The sequence below is a fragment of the Anguilla anguilla genome, chromosome 15 (assembly GCF_013347855.1).
Source record: "Anguilla anguilla isolate fAngAng1 chromosome 15, fAngAng1.pri, whole genome shotgun sequence".
Classification (NCBI taxonomy): domain Eukaryota; kingdom Metazoa; phylum Chordata; class Actinopteri; order Anguilliformes; family Anguillidae; genus Anguilla; species Anguilla anguilla.
In genome coordinates, this window is record NC_049215.1 from 12,980,045 (window position 1) to 13,002,046 (window position 22,002).

Below are 22,002 nucleotides of genomic sequence, written 5' to 3' on the forward strand. Positions count from 1 at the left end.
CAGAATAATGTGACAGGTGCTGATCTTCAGTCGCCCCATCGTCCCAAATGAGACTGGGAGAAAAAGGGCTGTTGTGCAAGCATTTACATAACTGCACCACGCGGCTGCATCAATCACCGTCTGGCATGATCCATGACATCAGCCTGGAGTCCGCCCGTCCTACGGTCAGCTCTGAGCAGGAAATCCAACAATTCGCTTATGGCTGCACTAAAAAAAAAGTGTATACGAGCAGAAGATGGCCCGTGAAAATGAGCACAGATAGAATCATTGTTTTCGATGTTTTTTTTTTTCTTTTGCATGCCTTCTGCTGAATGAATGGTGGTGAACAGTTTGAAGTGAGATGGTATCTGTGCTCCGCACTTCTTATCAGATTCTCACATCAGAGAATCGCAGACTGCCTCTTCAGGCTGCAGAATGGTACTCATCGTATGTGTGACACCAGATCTTCCAGGATGTCTGTTTCTATGGACAATCAACCTGTCATAATGCACTCCACCTTTTTAGCATTTAAATAATCTCAAGATCAAAGAGTTTGGGTTATCATGGAAACCCCACTCATGGCCCCAGAGTACTGAGTAAGTTTGGTTACCTGCTGTAACACTGCAGAAATTTTGAGAAGCTTTATTTTCAGAATATTAACAAAATAACCGTGTTAACCGTGGTTAAAATTCAACACAGTTGATTACATACATTCTGGATTAGCCTAAGTAATACCTCTGAGCAGCTTTGTGTGATTCATTGACTGTGATTGATCTATAGTCTGTGTAATGTAGTTTTCTTATCTCAGAGGAAGTCGTATTTATTATTCAATTATGTATGCATTTGGTTGATGCATGGCAGCCATTTTGCAGTGGAACCCCAGCTTGCAAGCTTAGAGTGGACAGGCCGCTGGTACCACTGACAGGCCACCAGCATTTTGTGAATCATCCCCATGCTGGTGTGCAAGTTGAGGGGAGGCAGTAGAGAGTAGGATCAGCTGCTAAGTAATGGCAAGAGCTGGTGAATGGTCCTGCCACTGGTGGACCCCTGCAGTGCTGATTTGAAAAAAGGCTGGTGTGTCAACAGCTGGTACCAATAGCAGTCCAATAGGCCCTTGCATGCTGGGGCCAATCACCACAATTTACTATGAATACCAGGGCAAACGAATTGAATTCTGTAAATTAGCAATAATAATTATCATAGAAAACTATCCCTTGGAGTGTTTTCTCAAGGCCTTTCATCCTACAACATCAAGATGTTCCCTGACAGACAGACACTCAGTCTGACAGATATAATGGTAGGTTTTAGTACATTACTGTAATTACCACAGTGAGGGAAGACTACTTACAGCATTCTCACCATTCGCTGGATCTCCGCGAGACCTCCCCCCACTGTACTGTTTTCTATTTAATTATACCACTTAAAACTGAAAGAACAATTAACTTATCATGCTCTTGGAAAATCGTTTTGACTAAATGAAAGCAATGCAATGTGCACCATTTCAAAGCACCTTGTACATTGTACTATACCCACATTTAAATTATGAGAAGAAACATGTTAGACCTGTATTTAGTCTTCTGTGGGAGCTGGAAACACTACAGACAGCGAGAGGAGACAGGAGAGGTATTTTTACACTTACAGGTGTGGAGAGACGAGAGGAGGACATCTGATCTGAATTTCTTTCAGGTGATGAAAGTTCAGTCCCAGCCGTTTCCTCCCACCGTGACTTTTACAGAAGGAGATAACAGCAGGTTGTCATCAATAAGCTGATAGCCTTTAAACAGTTCTGAGCAGAAACTAACAGGCTTGTCTATTTTTGGATTTAACTCCAGTACAACGAAACCGCAGGTACTTAGGAATGCAATGGAAACACTCAGGGGACAGATATACACACTATCATTGCATCTTTTTGTTTGACCCCCTCCATAGGGATTTCTGATGAGCTGGCAGCCTGTATTGTATTTTCAATATTTCAAATGCCCTCATAGAAGCACTGTATTGGACAGGGGGCCTATAGACTACAGCTGTGGCTGTGATTGTTCATAGCCATGTCATGCACCTCAGCTCACAAACTGAATACAATCTAAACTCCACCAAGGATGCTAATTCATTTTGAGTTATTTTATCTTCTACGTTACGAGAGGACAGACACATCTGAGTTTCCAGGAGCTCCCGAGATTACGGATGCTGGCAGCTTTCGACTAAAAAGGAAGGAAGAGAGAGCCGCGGAGGACGGGCGCTTAAAAAGGCAAACTGAAAATCCACCTCTCCAGCATTCCGCTGCTCTCATGCCATAAGGTATATCTTTCTAGGGAGCCTAAAAATAAACAGAAGTGTGAAATTGGGAGATGTTAGTGTACGTTTATAGATATGGAAAAATTATACTGCCAGGTTACAGAAGAAAAAAATATATAACTGACAGGTGCAGTATATGTAACAAAGAAACAGCACTTGTTCACATTTAGGTTAAACTAAATATACTGTTTTGACCTATATAATAATCCATAAGATTTTAAATTGGAATCTGACTGGTGTTAGTATTATTTCTGCAGTTTCTCGCCCTGTTTCAGCCGATGGTGTAAGAAAGAGGGGAGTGGCAGAAGAACGTCCTTATTCCCCCACTCAGTGAGAAACCATCTGTTCTCCTGGGCTGGGCGTCGGCCTCGTCTCCTTCAGCGGAGTCAAGCGCTCGCTGACGAGCGCCAAGAGGGCGGAGGCCGGAGTGGAAGCCCTCTCCTTCCGAAACGCGACACACTTCTGCCGGTCTCCCCACGCTGCCGCAATCAGCCCCCAGTGAAATCACACACAGTGGCACAAAGCGCTGCGAACAATTCCATACGTACATAGAGCTGGGTTTGTTCAACGCTGCTCTCCACTTGGCAGAGAAATCACTGCTACGCATGCAGTCCGCTCCTCTGCACGTTCAGAAATCAAAAACAAAAGCAGCCCCCACGGTTCACACGCTTCCCCAGGCTCCGTTTCAGGCAGGGACAAAAACCTTCCATGTTCCTTCTTAATTTGTCACATTACTTTTGGGTTTGGTTTGTTGACCTTGAGACCTCAAAAATCGCTTCACGTTGAAGCAGGAATGTGAACGATTTTGCAGGTATTTTTGGCTGCGTGTAAAATCCTTCATGGTCGAATGGAGGTAGTGGATCTTGGTGATGGTTGAGGGGGAGATTGAAGATTTTAGTTCCCCGTTTCTTTTCTGGAATGCCTGGGTGTAATTGAAGGCCTATCCCATGGCTGCGTCTGAATCGTAGCCTACAGCCAGCCGAGGCCACATCAATCTGCAGTCCGCCGGCTAAGCTGCACAACAACCGCATAAAAAAGCTATTCTTCTGCTCCAAACTGGATTGGATACGTGGAATCACTTCCCTGCTTCAAAGTGAAACGATTTTTTTAAATAGAAAGATTTCTTCTTCCATATGCTTCAGGAGATATGCAACAGTAAGAACTACTAATGCAGTGCATAATTAATACATGGTATAAAAAGTATCCATATGTCCCCTATATATTGAATTTGTTTTTTATCAGCATGCCCTCACCAACCAGTAAATAGCACCCCTGCTCACCACTTTACTGTACAATTTCACCATTTTACTATAATAATAAAACTGCATGTCAGATAAGGCATATGTTTATGGGCCCACAGGCGTAACACATTGGAGAGTGTGAGAGCAGTCAACAAATCACACATCCGAGATACATTCACACTTTTAGCTATCCTTTAATGCAGCCATCTACAGCCGAATGTAAACAAGAAGAAAAAAAACTTCATAACTGCAATGCTTTGCATCACTCCGGTTAAACAGTCTGGACCGGGTTTCTGTTTTCCCGCACCACAAAATGAATAAACACCAGCTCCAGATGGTGCTCAGAGCCCAGTGAAACGCTCACGGTTCCTCGCGGTAAGGTACAGGATAATTACACATGAAGGAAACACAATTTAACCTCCCTCTCCCCCACCCCTGATTTACAGTACATGTATTATCTGTGAAGTTCGTTAGACTGTATTAGCACATACATTCCTTTAATCAGGGCATATTATAAAGTGTTATTAAACTCTGTGGTGATTACATTCAGACACGCGGCACGCTGGTGAGTCGCCACTCTCTTAACCGTCTTAATAACCCTGGAAGAATGGTCTTTCTGCTGGTGCTCCATAAATGGCTGCTTTTCCTAACTCAGTATTGAAGTCCATAAACCTCAATCTAATTACACACACAGTTGCAGCCAACGGTTGCCACAGTGATGTAAAAGCGATCCAGAGAGGACCGCTAATTGTGCACAGAAAGGCCGGGTGAGCATGCACACTTGAAAAGGCTGCGCACACATAAACACGTTCAGATATAGGGTTACAGTGCAGGGGCCTGGCCCAGAAGCTGCCCCGCGTGCGCTTGCTTGCCTGTTTATTTAGGCAAGGTTTTTCATTACTCACTTTCTCTATTTAAATGCAGGAATGGGATGGGGTGCCTCTCAGGCTGACGGTCACTGCGAAGAGGGGAATCTTGGATAGCCAAGTAAAATCTGCCCTTCCTGACAGCCAAGCCCCAAAACCACAACCTGAAATACCATCAATCCAGCCCCTTACTATCCGCTTTTACCATAAAAATATGCAAAACATTTCCATATTATGACAGAAAAGGTACAGGTCACCACCTACAGTGTTCATTAGAAGTAAAGTTATGTGGAACTACTTTTTTTTATCCCATGCACTGCTGCAATAACATAGTTGGGTGGGGGGGTTAACACCATAATGGGTGGAGCTACAGTGAGCTGTCAATCACTAACCTGTTTGATTAAAAAAACAGATACCAGGTTCTTCAATGCGAGCAGCAGACCCAGTAAAACCCTATGTATACTGGCTCGATTGAGGCTTCATAAACCCCATAATGGGTCGAGCTATAACTATGAGTGGTCAATCAAAGACTTGTTTAAGCACTTTAGCAGGTTTATCTCTCCACAGTGAAACACAATGATTAGTTCAAGACAGTTGCCTGCTGATACCTAACAGTATGTTAGCTCCAGCATTACCTCTCCCCTCACAACCTCAGTCTATTTTGTTTATTTTTATTTTTTATAAATTATGTTTTGTTAAATTAACCTTTATTTTACCAAGCATGTGAATTAAGATCGGAATTTTATTTACAATGGCAGCCTGGCAATTAACCACGGGGACACTGCTGCTGCTGCTCCTCACTGACTAGACCTCCTCCCCCCCAGCCAGCCCCCCCACCTCCCAGTCTACAGCTTTAATTGAGGACCTTTTGAGGACCTTCAATAATTTCTAAACTATTTTGCCTGAAGCATGCACAGCCCATAAATCCCTCACGCCATACACATGCTTAAATCCCACTTAACATTCTTCTAGGCCACTCAATCTTTTCTCCTTTCATTCTTCTCTCTCTCTCTCTCTTTCTCTCTCTCTCTCTCTAAATCTCTTTCTTTCCTCTGCTTCTGTGCTTCTGGTGCACTGGAGCAGATTTGTGAAGTTGAGAGACATGGCAAAATATTGACGGTAACATTGACAAGAGGCCCGTTTCACTGGGGACAACAAAAAGGAGAATGCACAAATATTACGTGATTCAGGGAGAAAGAGAGGGGGAGGTGGAGGGAGGTGTTAAGCAGAGTCTCACTCCCAAAATACATTTCCATCTGTTTCTCGTGCTGAAGGTGCCCCCCTTTCTCACAGAGCAGAGTCAGGTGCACCTGGTCATCACAGCCCTGACTTTCCCTTTAAGATTTGAGTGCCTTCTTGACATGGGGAATGTTAAGTCCATTAGGAAAGGATGCAGGGATGTATATAAACCCACCCCCTCCCTAAGCAGCATTTGATCATGGGTCTCTGGCACAGCTCTACATGCATAAATACATACGTAAATACAGTTAGAAGCATGCTTGGAAAACGGCACATTATTTCATAAGTGCATGTGAATGTGCATGCGTATGGCTGTACACGTGCCGGCATGCATGTATGTGTATAGCGACATACACTTGTACTTGCTAGGGAAATGTGAATACATAATCACTCTTGTATACCCAGCTAACAGTTTTCGGTTTCCAGAACATTCTCAGGATGCTCTCTGATCTCTGCACTATAGTGTTTGGCCTGGTGCACACTCTAGATAAGCTAAACGGCAACATAATGTTATGTTTGGGTAAATTTTCCCAGAATGTAAAGTTCTGTTGTTTCAGTTAAAAGAGGAATTTGAACTGTGGCTTGTTATTCCTTTTTTATATCATCTGGACAATTTGTAAGATTTTTACAGTGTTGTTCATAAGTATCCTCCAAGATGTTTTTTACAGCTAAATGATAACCATCAGGTGATGCCTGAAACAACAAATGTTTTCTAAGGATTGAGGAATGTTCTCCTCATGAAATTATCTCACAATCAATGGGGAATCTAGCCTGAGTGCTCCCAGGCATTTTTTAAATGTTTTGCATCAGCGGGATACTGAATCATCTTTCGGTTTGTTCCATTTACAATTTTAGTACTTAGTAAAATACAGCATTCTTTGGAGGACACTGAGATTATGTCACTTCACTGACATTTTGTGTACCAAAATCAATCACAAAACTGGTATTAGGATCCACAGTGTCTTTCATGACAAGGACGTTTTGTATGAAAAGGGTTATCTAATCTGAAATAAAGAGAAGGACAAACAAAAAGAGCATCGCTTAGGCATTCACAGGGAAGAGAAAAGCGAGGGGAAGATCCATGCCGTGTGTTCTGCTGTCAGACTCCCCCAGTGCTAGCCTGCTCAGCTCAGACAGAGGAGAGCAGTAGCATCTTCAGCTGATTTGGCCTAAAGCTGGAACCCCAGGAAGGGTTTTCTGACCCAAGGGAGAAGCAGCAGCAGCTCTAGATCAGAGCATAGTGATGGTTTAAATGCATATAGCGGTGGTCTACATGCATGTAGCGGCAGTCTGATTCCACATTGCGGCGATCTGAATGCATGTAGCGGTGTTCTGAATGCACTTAGTGATGTTCTGAATACACATAGCGGTGTTCTGAATATACATAGCGAAGTTCTGAATACACATAGCGGTGTTCTGAATGCACATAGCGGTGTTCTGAATGCACATAGCGGTGTTCTGAATGCACATAGCTGTGTTCTGAATACACATAGCGGTGTTCTGAATGCACATAGCGGTGTTCTGAATGCACATAGCGGTGTTCTGAATGCACATATCGGTGTTCTGAATACACATAGCGGTGTTCTGAATGCACATAGCGGTGTTCTGAATGCACATAGCTGTGTTCTGAATGCACATAGCTGTGTTCTGAATACACATAGCGGTGTTCTGAATGCACATAGCGGTGTTCTGAATGCACATAGCTGTGTTCTGAATACACATAGCGGTGTTCTGAATGCACATAGCTGTGTTCTGAATGCACATAGCTGTGTTCTGAATGCACATAGCTGTGTTCTGAATGCACATAGCAATGTTCTGAATGCACATTGCGGTGTTCTGAATACACACAGCGGTGTTTTGAATGCACACAGCGGTGTTCTGAACACACATAGCGATGTCCTGAATGCACATAGCGGTGTTATGAATGCACATTGCGAAGTTCTGAATATACATAGCGGTGATCTGAATACACATAGCGGTTTTCTGAATGCACATAGCTATGTTCTGAATGCATGTAGCAGTGGTCTGCAGATGCAGATAGAGGCAGTCTGAATTAAATATGATAACATGAATACTGCAGCACTGAGCGCTGGGAGAACACGTTGGTGTAATTCATTCAGTTTAATGACTCCCTCTTTCACCGTGTCACTCTCTGTCTCACTCATTCCGCTTAAAGACCAATACAAAAGATTTGCACGGAACGTGCCATTTCTTTTAGGGGTAAGAATTTATGAAATTTTTGTTAAATTCCGAATAAAACATTTTTTAAAAACTATGAACCCTCCATAATAAATAATGATGGACATGGAATGAAATAAGTGACTAAAAGAATGTGAATGATTCGGTATTTCATGGATGCTGTCTTGGCACAGTATCCTTCCTCTTCTCCTCCATTAATAGTCTTTTTTTTAGTAAAGTCAATGCCATTACCCATCCACTGTAATTAATCGGCTGGAGCGATGTCACCGCCCGTACTCGAGGGAGATAGCTAATCCCAGGGCTAGTACAATCCCGAATGGAAGTCTGGCTTTTGGTGGATGAGTGTAAGAGGACATGCCAGTTAAAATAATACACCACATTATTCAACTTTATATGAAAGCATTCTCTTTTGACGCTTCTCAGAGGGGGGTTAGGATACATGCTGTGGCACGAGCTACAATTTCTCTATCAAATTTCCATTCCAAGGAAAGCCTATTTAACTCCCCCTCACCCACCCATCCTACCCCACCCCACCCCCGGTAAAAGAATAAAAATCTCTCCATTTTCTCATTTAGCTCCCGGTTGCTAATGCAAATATGAAGCACAGGAGACTGTTCCAGAAAAAAATTATCTGCCCGCATTATGGATTCAACATTTCTTTCCGTGTTTCTCCCATGTATATTAGTTATGCTGGAGAAGCTTGCCGGTCGTCCAAGTCTCATTCGTCATGTCGCGCGTGCATTGAGGTGGAAGGCTGAACTGTGTTTCGCGCTGTAGATTATCTTGTTTGGGTATTTATTTTTACTACATGGGCAGCCTGATTAATGGTTACCCTTGTGCACAGTGACACAGGGCCTGTGTTATTTGTTCTGTGGGTTGTGACACAGCCATTGTGTTTCAGTCTGCGTTTCAGCCTTCCTAAGCCGCAACGGTTTACGGACAGCTTGGGGTTAAGAGGTCTCCGGGCATCCGCTTGTTTCCTGGGCCCGGTGACCGTGTGATGGCCAGTGTGGTGACTGGGGTGACCGCATGACCAGTCCTATGATTCACACGGTGTTGCCCCTGACACACCGAATCTCTGAAACACAGGGCGCAGTACGAAACATGTTGCGTCTCTGAAGCAAGCAGCAAAATTCCAAACACAATGTATCTCTGAAACAATCAGCACAGTAGTAAATGCTCTACATTTATAAGACAAAAAGATCCATTTAGAGATGAAACTACACCTGCCTTACATTGGATAACTGCAAACTTTGAAAAGAGAAATTCATTATATTTTAGTTCTTATTTAAAATTCAGCTTCATTCCATTTCACCATTTCACCAAAATAACATTGTTCTTCATTAGTCTTTTTTTACATTGGCTGTATAGCATTAAATGTTTCTAGGTCACATATACACGGTTTGGAAAGCTCTGGGCGGGACATGCCACCGAAGGCAGATGAGTTCTTTGCCTTTCCATCAGCTTTGTCCCCATGGGATTTCTGCCCCTGGAACATGCGTGTTAATATTTCATGCACACTGAAATGAGTGTATGGGGGGCACAGTGAAAGCAGTGACACGCTTTGCCTGCCTCACCTACCATGACAACCATCCCAGCTGAGCTGTGATGCAATGTTACATCATTCAGGTATTTGTGTATTGTCCCTTTTGAAGTTATAATAAAGTTTATGTTTGGCACGGTCTGTTGTTACTTTAATGAAGCACTATAATGAAGTCCTGATGGATTACAGGCACTTAACCTCCTAACCCTAGGAAAGTGTATGTTTATTTTTACTCTTCCAAGCACACACTATGGTAATGGCTCCTAATGGACTGATTTGTAATGCCCATCCAAGCACTTTCCCTTGGTTTCATTTCCAGTATAACTACAGGTGTCAGCAGAGGTGGAAAGTCCAAGGGTGTGAAAGTAAAAGTCCTGCCATGCGTTTCTTCCACCCATGAACTCAGCCAGCTGATTTCTCTAATTAGTTCTCTCTCCTGGCTGAAGAATTGTGCTAATCAGCAAATCCAGGTGATTGGAACAAAATACTGGGGAGGACTTTTACTTACTGAACCTGGATTTCCCACCTCTGGGGGTCAGAGCTGTACAGTATACCTGCCCTTTCTACAAAGCTGCATTGTCAGCACCAGTGTGCTCCGCTTGAGTCTGTCCTGTCAGTGTGGCCGTGACATATGGAGGGGCACAGCACAGCACAGCACAGCGTAGGACCAAAGGCCAGCGTGCCCCACAGGGCTTGTAAACTGTGTGTAGATCTGAAATTAAAGCACACAGCCTCACATTTAATGACTAAGATTACTTTAATGAGAAGCTGTAATGACATCCTGGGAGATTACAGGGGCTCAAGCTCCGGCTCTCCGCCCACGTGTGCACGGGCGTGTTCAGGGGGGTCGCGCCTCCCTCACCTGTCTCACCCCCTCGCCTGCCTCACCGTGGCCTAATTACACGTCTATCATTCTTTCTTTCTGTTGGCTGGCTGGTCTCCCCACGACAGCAGAGAGAGAACAATCAGAGGAAGGAAGGGGGGGGGGGGGGGGAGAAAGGTTGTAAAAGGAAAGAGAGAGAAAGGTGAAAACAGAGGGAGGGAATGTATGCGAGAGAGCAGAGGAAAAGAGGGAGGACAGAGAGAGAGAGAGAAAAAAGAGAGGGAGAGAAAAGAGAGGAGTGTGAGCGAGAGGCAATGTAGTGGGGAATGATGTGTTCCTCTTTAGAGGGGAATATGGTGGACTTAATGGGCCTCCTGGGTGCCGAAATGCCCCTTGTGATGGGCAGGGCCCATTACTTACTCAGCAGCTCTGCAAATCACTTAGAGAGGCACACGTAAAGAGAAAGGATGGCGCACATGTGATTCCACCAGTGGGAAAGTATAAACGTGTGAAATTAAGTGATGTTTATATATACCCAAACAAGCCCACAACAGTCATTTTGTTTGTGCTGAATACGTCTTTTGTTGAGAAGAGGTATGAGATTATGTTTACGAGCTGGATAAGATTCCACAGATTTAAAAAAAAACAAAACAAGAAGAGAATCAAAAATAGAGCGTGTGTACGTGTGTGTGTGTGTGTGTGTGGGTGTGTGTGTGCACGTACGTGCGTGCGTGCGTGTGAGCAGGAGGCATGTAAGAGCCCATGTGAACTGGTGTGTTCAGTGTGTTCTAGGAACCGTGACTCATGTGCACGCTTTGTCGCCTCACAACTCCACGTCGTATGGGAGGGGCTCGGGTCTGCCTCCCAGTTCCGTGTGCCGTGTGTTCCAGAGATATAGTGTGTTCGGTTCTAAGAGAGAGAGAGAACATGACTCTTCTATCAGATCTTCGATACCGTTTCTCAAACAATCCTTTGCCGATAACATGTTCAGCTGTTTACCATGGAATACAGCACTTAAACACACCCAAATCACTCACTCACTCGCTCGCCTAGCCACCTTCTGAGTCACAAGCCAGTGATTTCCTGACCTGAACCACAGAGGGAGATTAGCTGAAATCAGCCCAATCAAGGAGGCAGGGAAATCAGCTCTAAAACATCTCAGCAATCACATCTCTGTGGAAACTCCATGGTGGGAAGCCACGTCTGAAAAAGTTAAAATGGAGAAGAAGAGAAAATGAAATGAAACCAAATAGAAAAAAGAAAATGAAATGACTCCAAACATTAAATGTATTTTGTTCGTATACTCTCCATTTTTGTGTAGTTTATATACTCTGTAAGGCACACAATGCTCCACGTTGATACTGTGGCCACTGCTCTTCACTGCTGCTCTGACCACTGCTCCTCATCAGTTGGTCATACACAACAGATACATTTTGTCAAACACCCTCATCTGCCTCACTGATTGTAAATCACTCAGGAGGACAGGTCCTCAAAACCTGACTAAATGAGACAAAATGATCTGTGTTTAACCCTGAACCAAGTGTGTCTTTAACCACTGAACCAGCTACCCTGCATTAGCACGTTAGCATGATTTGCCTTCCTGCTCATAACATTACAGCGCTACAAGCCTGACTGGGCTGTTCATAGCCTGAGAGTACTATGAGCCCGACCAGGGAATTCAAGCCAACTGAATCACTGATCTATAAAGGAAATGTCTGCTAAAATTTTGATTGAGCCAGTCAGATTGCAGGAAACCAATTTCAGAAACCAGTAGAAATGATAGCAAGGACAAAAGCAACAAAGCGTTGTCTGAAATATTTTTGCCCGCAAAAAAATCTATCTGTTAGCAGTGAGGCCACTTCACCTGCTTAATTATTATTCTGTTTCCTGTCATTAGCTCAGCATTGTTTTGAGTCTCAGTCTGTGTTTAGACTGTGTAGGTACTGATACGACTGTAATCAAGCCTTGGATTTGTATTAAGAATGTCTCCTCATGTCTACTTCACAAAAATAAATAAATAAATCATCTCAAAACAGACAATAGGTTTTTGATTTGGTGAAAGCACATAATTTATACATGCAGTTGTAGTGGCAGGAAAATTACAGGTGACATAACCAGGATAGCTTGATTTTGTTTGTATATGTTTCAGTAAAAGGTTTTTGTCCCCTGGGTGAAATTTGGATGCGGTCCAAAAGTGCTTCTTGTTCTCTGGTTCACAGGAAAACATGGTATTTTGCTGAGACCACGAACTGTGCCCCTATTTGTTTCAGCTAACGCGTTCCTCAGAGAACAGCGTTGCTGCAATGTTGCAAAGATGCTGTGAGAATGTTAAATGTTGGTAGGGCCCAAAGCCAAGGTGTGAAACAGGAGTAGGAAGAGAGGCCTCTATTTCAGCTGGGATAATGACAGGGTTCGCTGTCAGACTGCGTAGCAAATTCTCACACAGCCACCGCATGGAATGCCTTTGTCTTCCGTTTTTACTGTTATTCAGGAGATACACTGTGAGTCTCACACCAGATGTGTTTAATGCAACATTTCTGGCTGTACTGCTCTTTACTGCGTTCGTTTTGTTAATGAAGGACCTTCAAAAAACAGTTCGGTACGACATTGCTTTCTTATGTGCCTAATTAGCGAAGCCAGACCGTCATTGGTCATTCTCAGCAGCTTGTGGGACATTACCCAGTGAGAGCGTGGTCGCGTCCTGCCTGTGTTCTCTGCTGGAGAAGGTGGGAACATCCTTCTCTCCCATCTGAGGTTTAATTGACGCCCAAGGCCCTTTCACTCTCCCTCTTTCTCCATGTCTCTGTCTCTCTCTCTCCCCCTCTCTCTCTCTGTACTGTGCTCTGTTTATCCCTCCCTACCCACTGGGGAAATACCTCAGAGCCCATACAGTCAGGGTGGTGAGCCCAGCACTTTGAACCAAAGGCAGACGGGCCTGTTTGAATACCATTATTTACCTTTCCTCGCCACACAGAGGCACAGGGAGCATTACCGCGTCTCCCATCCCACCCCGGGGTTTTAGAGCCGTGCTTTCCCATGCCCCGCGGGTACGCCGAGCACCGCTGTGCCCCTGGATGTGAGCCTACAACATCACCCTCAGGCCGGAGTTCAGCAGCCCGCACACGGGCCTAAGAGCAGGGATCTCACTCTGCAGTCCTGGAGAGCTGCAGGGTCTGCTGGCTTTTCGAGTGTTCCATCACTTGAATGCATAATTTAAGTAACTTGCTGGCCAATTATGTATTATTGATTGGCCAGGGTATTATTAATACTTTTTTCCCAAGGTGCAAACTGCTTACTGACTGAGAAAAGAAGAGAAACACGTAGACACTACAGCCCTGCAGATACTGCAGCCCTCCAGGACTGGAGTTAAACCTGCAGGCACTGCAGCCCTCCAGGACTGGAATTAAACCTGCAGATACTGCAGCCCTCCAGGACTGGAGTTAAACCTGCAGGTACTGCAGCCCTCCAGGACTGGAATTAAACCTGCAGATACTGCAGCCCTCCAGGACTGGTGTTAAACCTGAAAATACTGCAGCCCTCCAGGACTGGAGTTAAACCTGCAGGTACTGGGGCTTTCCAGGACTGGTGTTAAACCTGCAGGTACTGCAGCCCTCCAGGACTGGAGTTAAACCTGCAGGTACTGCAGCCCTCCAGGACTGGAATTAAACCTGCAGATGCTGCAGCCCTCCAGGACTGGTATTAAACCTGAAAATACTGCAGCCCTCCAGGACTGGAGTTAAACCTGCAGGTACTGGGGCTTTCCAGGACTGGTGTTAAACCTGCAGGTACTGCAGCCCTCCAGGACTGGAGTTAAACCTGCAGGTACTGCAGCCCTCCAGGACTGGAGTTAAACCTGCAGGTACTGCAGCCCTCCAGGACTGGAGTTAAACCTGCAGATACTGCAGCCCTCCAGGACTGGTGTTAAACCTGCAGATAATGCAGACCTCTAGGGCTGCACTTTCAGTCAGATCCTTACCTTAGGAGGACAGCAGCAGTTGGGGCTAAGCTAGGAGGAGATCCTGCCAGGAAAGCACAGATTCTGCAGTCACCAGATATACAGCTCCTGCATTCCTTCCATCCTAACTTTTTAACAACAGGAGGTTCTTGTTGGTAACAGGAGTTTCTGGTCCTGTATTGCAATATGCAAAGCGCAGTGTAAAGAAAAAATGGGGAAATGTGGTGGTTAGTCGAACACTGTTCTTCCAGTGTCCTCATGGTTGAGGGAGGAGGAGGGGTGAGAGTGAGTGGTGCAGAACAGGCTCTTTTATAAGGCACCCACCAGGTGTTTCTGATCAGCAATCACAGCTGATTGGCCACTCCCACATATGCACACCTGAAACATAGCAGAATGAGTAAGACAAACCTGCCAGGATATTGTCCATGGTCCTGCCCCTTAATATTTTCAGATAATGCATCAAATCAGAATGTTTCCCTATGAGAAAGAACTGTAAGCTGAAGTATACTTGAAGTAAACTCTAGAGAATACTTGAATTGTAATTTAAATTTATATAATTAAAGTTCAAGTATGCTGAAGTGTAGTTTTTTTTTTTTTTACATAGGTCAGCTTCTATGGAAGGAATTTAGTCAAACGTATATAGCTGAGTACCTGGTGAGTCTATGGCATATTTTGTGACAGCCATTTGGGGTTTGCTTCTGTGCTTCTCTGGGTTATTTTTCTTTTCTTGCCATTGTAGCGTTCAGTCACCCATGAGTCAACGGAGAATGGCTCGGCTAGGGCAGGTTGAGGAAGGCATGTTTGAAATCCTGACAAGGTGAAACACACTTAACTGACAAACAACACCTGGGTCCATTTTTTGCCGTTGACAACATAATTAAGCCATTGAGACGACTGTAAACATGACGGGCAGGTAAACCAGAATGATTAGCGATCAGGAGGCATTAACAGTCCAGAAGGTGAGCCCTGCATGGCTGCATTTCGCCAAAGCGCGCAACAGACCGTACGGCCGCCACGCTACGCAGGCAGCTGTGCTTCACTGGTGCATCGAAACTAGCATTGTAATCAGGACAATCGCACGCATCTCTGATCGCACCACTGAATGCACAGCACATCAGGCGTTCGGGTTTCTTTCTGCATTTTTCATCCCACAGTGAGTCAAGCGCTCTCAGACTGATAAACAGCGTTAAAAAAGATCACAATCCTAATTCTTTGTTTTAAGTCACTTCAGAGCAAATTTCTCTCAGGTGTTTTAGAGGCCGTTTTCCATATTCATCTTTAAAGGTGAGTTTTAAACAGGATAAAATCAAAAGAGACCGTACCTCTGCCATTGACAGCGCAGCCGTTATCTTTCAGAAAAGTCTGCCCCTCTCAAACAGTACACCCACAGACAAATAATGTGCACTGTAGGTGTAAATGAGTTGAGTTTTATCTTGCTCAAAGACAGAAAAAAATGAGGCAAATTTACAAGGAAGCAAACCCAGTATTTAAGTGATTTTATGGTTCTTTCAAAGAGACCAGAGCATGCCAAAGGGAAGGTTTATGATTATATGGAGGGAGACTAATCGGTAAATCACTCAGTTTATGAGTCATCCTACATATATATATGTAACATGGTGTTATAGGAATCTGGCTGATAACACAGCTGCCATTTAGACGTGCTTCTGCTGCTCCAGAAAATAATATTGCCGAGCAATCACTCAGGAAAATTGAAAAAGCCTCCATTTGTGTGAAGATCTCAGTGTTCCATATCAAGCGATCTCCTCAATGTTGCCCTCAGTTTGGAAAATAACCTTATTCTGTTTGGATGCTTTGTGGTGTCAAAGGGAAAATCATCTGTCTTATGAACAGGTCTGCATGAATTTTTGTGCTGTGCATTTGCAGAGATTGTCAGTTCTGATTTTTCATAATTTGGGAACCTGAGCAAGACCTGCATATGGAAAAGGACTGAATTTCTGGCCATTTCACTGTGCTGCTGTAACTCCTGTTGTGCCATGAACATTTTTTTTCTTTTTTCTGGAGGGCGGGGGGGTATTTGTCAATTTCCTGCTGCCTTTTGTTTCCAGTTTTCTATTTCTTTTTCTATTTTTTTCAAAAATAGAAAAGAAACATGATTGAATACAGCTGCCCGTGGTCTGAAGGTTATGCTGTTTGATATTTGTCCAACATTGCTATGGTAACCCTTGAACCGAGCATTCTAGCTGCTGCTAGCGTAGAGTAGCCTTCAACTTCAGTCACTCCCCAAAAAAGATACTAATGATTCAACATCATAGCATTATCTTACTGACATCTATGATATTCTAAAAAGTAAATTACATTCATGTTTTGATGAGAAATGCTGTGGAAATGTAGACGCATGCAGAGTTGGGAGTTGGTTGGGAAGGACAAAGCTGTCTGTGGCAGCTCTTTCAACACCATCTCCGATGTTCTGCGATGCTCATCAAGACCCGACTGTCCACACCTTTCCTGACCATCCCTGGCTACTGTTCAACCTGCGCTGCCGTCCCATTGTTCTCCTGGTCCAAAAGAAAAACTTTCCTCATCCTGTGCTCGTTCGCTGCCTTTGTCTTTTTCACTAACCTTGTTTTTCTTTGCTTCGGGGTATTATTTTCATGCTGGTGCTAAGTCCACAAAGATAGGGTGAAGGCCGGACGGTCTCGCCGGTCTGGGTGAGAAGTGTTTCCGTTCTATCATGTGCATAGCCCTGACGGGCAAGCATCCCCTCACCTAATTTGATCTTACAGCGCAATCACATGCGCATGTGTGTTCGTGTGTGTGTGTGTGTGTGTGTGCATATACATATCTGTCTGCGTGTATGTACATACATGCATGTGTACACGTGTGTCTGCGTTGGTGTATGTGTATGCGGTTTCATGTGTGTGAGTGTTTGTGCGTGTGAGTGTGTTTTTGTGTTTGGTGTGTGACTCCCCGTTCCTCTGGAAGGTGTCAGAGTGCTCTTTGCCCTTATCTGATATTCATGGCTAGCAGACCCAGCCTTTCACAAGCAGAGATTGTAACAAATCAAACTGAAAAGTGTCTCATTACATTCCTATCGGGTTCTCAAGTTGCAATAACATTACTGTAACGTTACTGCAATTGTTGTCAGAATTTTGTGTGTGAGGTATTTTTAGATCAGGTACTGTTTGTACTATTGGAGTTAACAGAATAAAAGCCACACAGTTTAACACGCTGTGAAAGGTGTCAGATCAAAGGCTTTTCCCCGTGTGGAGACAGGCAAACGGTAGCCATGCTGTCTGCTGAACTTCCACAAAAAAAAGCTTGTCTAACCTCAGGAGAACATAAATTTTCCTTCGAGCGATCTGTCGTTCCTCTCTCCAAAAAGCATATTCCTCAAACTCTCACCTCTGCACCTTCCCCAGCTCCCGCAGCTATTCATCGGCATCCAGACGCTGCAAATTACACAGGAACTACAGCTTCATTTTGGCTGGCAGCAACAAAAAGAAATGTTGGCTTTCACACACTCAGTCAGCGCCCTGACGATCCTGAATAGATTAATCCTTAAGTCCTTTGCATGTTTTCACAAGTTGCTTGCACACATTCAACAATTGAAAGCAACTTCTGCCTTCATAACAAGTTCTTTTCTGTTTTTTGTTGTTTACTTTTCAATTACTCTTAGGAAATTGCTTGAAATACTTAGCAGTTTTTATATGACGGAATTGCTTGCCCCAGCAGGCTTTCGTACATGTATTTAAATTTCATGCAATTATGTCCTTGGAGTGTGTTGTGACCCTCAGCTGGATATTATTTTCATATTGTGTTGTTTGCACAAATGCACGGAACAATTATTCTCCTTTTAAATGATAATAAGAATTGAATAATTAAGTGCATGGCTTTGCTGCAGTTATTTTTAGGTTTCCATGGTAATTGTAAAAAAGTATAATTAGTTTCAACTCTAAGGTGTTTGTTTTTAATTCAGGAAAAAAATAGTTTTGAGGTCAATTTCATTTAGCTCTGTTCTCTTCTTGGTAATATAATAATGAGTTAAACTGAAACATAAAAATAGATTATATCAAGCAAATTAAGTAAATGTTAAAATCATTGATCCATATTTATAAGCATTGATGAGTGGTTGAGAAACCACTCATCAATAAAAAGCAACACATGAGAAGAAGTCCTGAGTAGTTCTCCCACAAGTCTGCGCATTCACGAGCGCACACTGTGAGCACAGCCTGTCAGCCACACTGCATTTGCAGCACTTTTATCCAGCCTAAAGATTTACACGAGCAGCCCAGTTTCATTCAGAAGACGGCGGATCACCAGAGAAACCCTCTCACCAGAACGTCCGCAGGTCTCACTCAGTGACTCTAGATGCCTGCCAGAGAACCACCTGAAAGAGCTGTTTCTCTGTGTCGCCTCATGAAACAAAACAAAATGAAATCAAAGACAGGATATAATGTGAAATGTATCTCTCTCTGTATTGCAGGTGTCCAGCAGGAATTTTGATTTCATAACTCTATAGTGCGGTATTTTTGTTGCTTGTCTGCTAAATCCCAATTCTATTCTTTCTGTGTCTGCATTATTGGTAAATAAATGTACAAATGTATGGCTGAATGTATGAATTTATCCACAAAAATATGCAAAAATAAATAGCATAAATAAACTTACTGACTGTAAATAGGCCCATTTCACATTTCCAGGTATGTAAACCGGATGTAGGGGTCTCTCATTTCCGGTTATCTTAACTGCCACCAAAACAATGGCAGCGACGAAGAGCAACCAGTTTTGTACCGTTCCACTTGTGTACCAATTCGAAGAAGAAACAGCCTTATTTGTCCTTTCACAGCTTTCCAACTGATGTACTCCAAAAAAAGAAAAAAGCTTGCTAGGTAGCATGACTGTTATAATGTTGCAAACTAAGTTAAACTAACTCATTACGATAGCTAGCTAGTTAGCTACTGCTTTGTGAATGAGATTACACTCGATATTAAACTTCTCTCCTCACATACAGTTCAGTCCAAAAGTCTACCAACTCCTTTGTTTTTTTATTATTCATTGAGAACTAACGCAGTTTCAGTCATGTGGTGTTTGTTACTCAAGAATGTCATAAAATCAGTTAGGTAGCTATATTTTATGTTATGATTAGCAAATTACGTTTAACGTAGCTACGTTAGCCAGCTAGCTTGTTAGCAAGCACATATTTGGATATCCAATGTTGAAACTGCAGATGCACGTTTATTTTAGTTGTTAATTGTAATTACAAAATGTATTGACGGGCATCGTGACAAGCCTACTTAAGATATATCAGCTGATTTTAAAATGTTTGGGTAGTTTTTAACAAACAGCTCGGTAGTGAACTCAACACCATTACACAGGCGATGTGACAAGCAGTATAAATCTTTATTAGAACAAGTACAGAACAAACAACATGTCACAAAATAGTAACAGTAGTACAAAACTTAGTTCATAGATATTTCACTTCGGTATAACATAAGTAATTTTGTGGAGTCTAACACATTGTACTTACATAGCTTTTCCTCCCCTGCTGACTGAACGTTAACAGAATCACTTTTCCTCACGGTTATCAGGCTCCCTATTCATTCATTTTCGGGAACTCAATGAAATTACAACCGAGAGGAACAGCAGCTGTTGCTTCATGCTACGAAAACACATATAACTTATGTTATATCGAAGTGAAATATCTCTTTAATCGGCTAACTTGCTGTGGTTAGCAAGCTAGCTATTTAGCTTCATGCTTACTTTCATAACCGAATATAAACTTCTCAAAAAAAGAATTTATACCGCTTGTCTAGTTCAGACCTCTTAACGTTCACTGGCAATGTTTCGACAATGCGGATAACATCCGACATAGTGAACTTAGGCAGAGCTATGAGGGACTGTGAGAACACACGTCGCTGTTTAGGCTCCATGTTTTTGCTGTCAGAAATGGACTTCCGTCCGCAGCAACGGTAACCGGAAACAAAGTAACCCAACATCCAGTTTTGGTCGCCATCTTGAGAAATAGGCCTATACTAACTGAAAATAGTAAAAACCTATAAAAGCATTACATTGTGTCATGTATTTAATAATAGTACTACCATAACAAAATTAAATCAACTCAGGTGCACAAATTTTTACAGTTTTTATTTTTAACTAGGGGAATGTGCTTGCAAAGTTGCACACCAAACTATTAACAAGCTGCAAATGAACTGAGAACAAACAAGCACTCAAAAAGGAGACTGCACTCGTTTCTCCTTAATTTAAACTCACTGTGCAAATGTTTTTTTTTTCTTTTTCAATTTCTCAAATAAAACTGAGTATGTGTAATATGTAATGCCGACAAATTAATATGACCCATATGACACAGCAAAGCTTATTACTGATGCATTTAATCCAGGCTTATATGAGTGGGTGATATCATTAGAAAACCCTTGTAATCTAAATAGTTAACAAAATAGTAATTTGCTCACATCAGACCTGGTGACCCATTAAAGCCCATTAGAGTTAGAGGCATCGGTTAAGCTGATGGAGGAGAAGGCCCAGTCAGAGACAAAAACTGCTGACGATTTGTACTGCACCCATCACCACGCTCTTAAATCTTTTCCCATTATTTCATTATTTTCCATTATCCTCACCTGCGGTGGGCATAATGGAGCTGTGAAGTTTGTGAAGATAAATAGTGAAGTTTGTGAAAAGAGATATTAATTTAATTTCTCCCACTGTACAAATTCCAGAAGCATTTTTTCAAACTCACAGCTGCTATTTGTCACATCTGAACCTCTATACAAAAACACACTTTCAATCATTAAAATTTCTATCTAATGTATTTTCAAGTATCTTTCACAAAGGGTTTACAAAGGAAAGAAACACAACTGAATCTTTAATGAAACCACATGAAAGAGAAGAGAAATATTAAAACAAAAAGAGGCATGATTTGTTTGTACAGTTCCTTGATTTAAGAAAAACTTGTAAAACAATAGAAACGCATCAGAGGGACCTTCAAGAAGTGTTTGTTTGTGTTAAATAAATGATTTATCAGGAAATTGTCTATCTTGGTTCCCTGAGTCTCATGACTCCTGAAGTCATAGAGATCTGAGGAATAAATGAATACCTTTTTATGTGCTTTATTCCCTGAGCAGAGACCTGCACATCACCGGCTGCCGCACACGCTCAGACCAAATCCGCCTGGAATTCCTCACAATCAGCTTGTTTGTCTTTAATCTCACAGTGTTCAAGCCAAACCTCCTTGGCTCTCCGCTGCTTTATTCTCAGATAACTAACTTCTGTTTCCTCAATCACGTTGCCAAAGCAACATTCTTTTTCTTTTTTTGAAACCAACGACTAGTGAAGAATTCCAGCCGCAGGTGTGGAACCGATAGGGTGACTCCAGATATCTTTCATTTGCACTGTTTCGATCGGCATTTGTCTAAATCTGTGTCGAACACAGTGACGCACCTTTGTCACACAATCAATGAGCTCTGTTAACCTTTCTTTAGAAAATTGCGTAGCTTTGTTCAGTGCCTTTGCGACAAGATTAATCCAGGAAGCGCATGCAGTGTATTGAGTGGGAAAGTGCTCTGTGGCTAAAAGCACTGTTTGGAGGTATTTTGTTCAACAATAACCCAGCAATGTGCTTGGTCATGAGGGTTACTCAGAGGAATGAAAGAGCCGTTCTCTGCAGGGATATCCTGCGTTCCACACACACACACACGCGCACACACTCACATACATACATATCTGGGCAGCATGTTCTCAGGCATTTTACATTTACTAAATAGTAAATTCTGTGTTGTTTCTGTATAGTCATAAAAGGGCCCTTCTGTTCAACACAGAAAAAAATATACAGAGAGCAGAAATGGATAAAAGATGTTTTTTTTTTATCATTTCATGGTGTTTAGAGAGCT